The sequence below is a fragment of the Apteryx rowi genome, unplaced genomic scaffold (genome assembly GCF_003343035.1).
Source record: "Apteryx rowi isolate R43461 unplaced genomic scaffold, aptRow1 scaffold_2017, whole genome shotgun sequence".
Lineage (NCBI taxonomy): Eukaryota > Metazoa > Chordata > Aves > Apterygiformes > Apterygidae > Apteryx > Apteryx rowi.
Genome location: NW_020448328.1, coordinates 5,011 through 7,469, shown reverse-complemented (window position 1 = coordinate 7,469; position 2,459 = coordinate 5,011).

Below are 2,459 nucleotides of genomic sequence, written 5' to 3'. Positions count from 1 at the left end.
GCCTTTGGCCCCGCTGGCGCCGCGGGGACCTGACCCTGGGGCCAGGCTGTGCCGAGCCGCACGTACGGCCCCGGCGCCTGGCAGGGGGCCGGCCGGACGCCTGGGCCCTCGCGGCACCCCGGACGCCTGGGCCCCCACGGCACTGTGGGGACCCGGGACTGCGCAGCGCCCGGACGCCTGGGCCCTCGCGGCACCCCGGACACCTGGGCCCCCACAGCACCGTGGGGACCTGGGACTGCGCAGCGCCCGGACGCCTGGGCCCTCGCGGCACCCCGGACGCCTGGGCCCCCACAGCACCGTGGGGACCTGGGACTGCGCAGCGCCTGGACGCCTGGGCCCTCGCGGCACCCTGGACACCTGGGCCCCCACGGCACCGTGGGGACCTGGGACTGCGCAGCGCCCGGACGCCTGGGCCCCTGCGGCACCCCGGACACCTGGGCCCCCACAGCACCGTGGGGACCTGGGACTGCGCAGCGCCCGGACGCCTGGGCCCCCACAGCACCGCGGGGACCCGGGACTGCGCAGCGCCCGGACGCCTGGGCCCCTGCGGCACCCCGGACGCCTGGGCCCCCACGGCACCGTGGGGTCCTGGGACTGCGCAGCGCCCGGACGCCTGGGCCCCCACGGCACCGTGGGGTCCTGGGACTGCGCAGCGCCCGGACGCCTGGGCCCACGCGGCACCACGGAGACCCGGGACCGTGCAGTGCCCGGACACCTGGGCCCCGGCGTGGGCTGCACATGGACACCTGAGACCACCTGATGCCCCGGACGCCTGGGCCCCATGGCGAGCTGCACCCGGGCACCTGGGGCTGTGCAGTGCCCGGACGCCTGGGCCCACACGGCACCGTGGACGCCTGGCACCACGTGGTCCCCGGACGCCTGGGCCCCAGGGCTGGGCTGCAGCCGGGCACCGGGGTTCATTCCCACGGGGGGGCCCGGCTCCATGTCCCCGTCCCCACGGCAGGTCCCGTTTCCGGGTCCCCATTGCCATCCTCGCTGGGGGTCCCGTCCCCGCCCCGCATCCCCATCCATGTGGGTCGCGTCCCTCTGTGTCCCTGTCCCCACAGAGGGTCCCGTTCCTGCATCCCCACGTCCCCCTGTCCCCATGGAGGGTCCCATCCATGTGTCCCCATGTCACCCCATCCCCACGTCCTCCATCCCCACAGAGGGTCCTGTCCCCATGTCTCCCCATCCCTGCGGAGGGTCCCATTCCCGTGTCCCCACATCCCCCTGTCCCTGTGTCCCCCCATCCCCATCTTCCCCTGTCCCCATGGAGGGTCCTGTCCCTGTGTCCCCACGTCCCCCCATCCCATATCCCCACATCCCCCCCATCCTGTGTCCCCCCGTCCCCATGGAGGGTCCCATCCCCACGTCCCCCTGTCCCTGTGTCCCCCCATCCCATGTCCCCCCATCCCGTGTCCCCCCGTCCCCGCGCAGGGTCCCGCGGTGGCGCGGGGCCGCCGGGCGCCGGTGCCTGGAGCCGGTGGCCGTGACGCAGACGCGGCCCCATTGTTCAGCCGCTTCCTCCCGCGCGCGGAGCCCCCCGGCCTGTCGCCGCTGGGGCCCAGGCGTCCGGGCCTCCCCGGGGCCCAGGCGTCACCGCGCGTCACCGAGCGTCACTGCAGGCCCGAGGCAGCACGTCCCGCATCGCCCGTGTCCTCATCCCCGTCCCCGTCCCTTCCCACCTGGCGCAGGGTCCTTGTGTTCCTCTGTCCCTATTCCTATCCCTGTCCCTGTATCCCCATGTCCCCGTCCCCATCCCCACGTCCCCATCTCTGTCCCTATTCCTGCATCCCCATGTCCCCACGTCCCCGCATCTCCCTGTGTCCCCATCCCCACATCCCTGTCTTCATCCCCCATGTCCCCATCTCCGTGTCCCTGTGTCCCCACATCTCCCTGTCCCTGTGTCCCTGTGTCCCCACGTCCCCGTCCCTCCATGCCTCTGTCCCTGCATCCCCACATCCATGTCCCTGTCCCCATGTCCCCATCTTTGTGTCCTTATGTCCCCACATCTCTGTCTTTATGTCTTCATCTTTATGTCCCCATCCCTGTGTCCCCACATCCCTGTCCCCATCCCCACGTCTGTGTCCCTGTGTCCCCACATCTCCATCCCCACGTCCCCACGTGTCCCTGTCCCTATGCCCATGTCCCCATGCGCCTGTGTCCCTGCATCCCCATCTCCATGTCCCGTGTCCCTGTCCGTGTCCCCATCCCTGCATTCCCGTCCCCATGTCCCCTGTGTCCCCCTGTCCCTGACCCCACATCCCCACATCCCCGTCCCCATCCCCGCGTCCCCGCGTCCCCGTGCCGTCGGGCGGGCGCCGGGGCCGCGCTGCCGGGGGTGGCGGGCGGCCAGGGCCGACGTGCGGCCGCAGGCATGGCCTTTTCCTCGCCGGCGGCGCGGAGGGGGGCGCGGAGGAAACCCCCCCTGTGCCTTCCGGCCGCCGCCGCCGCGGCCC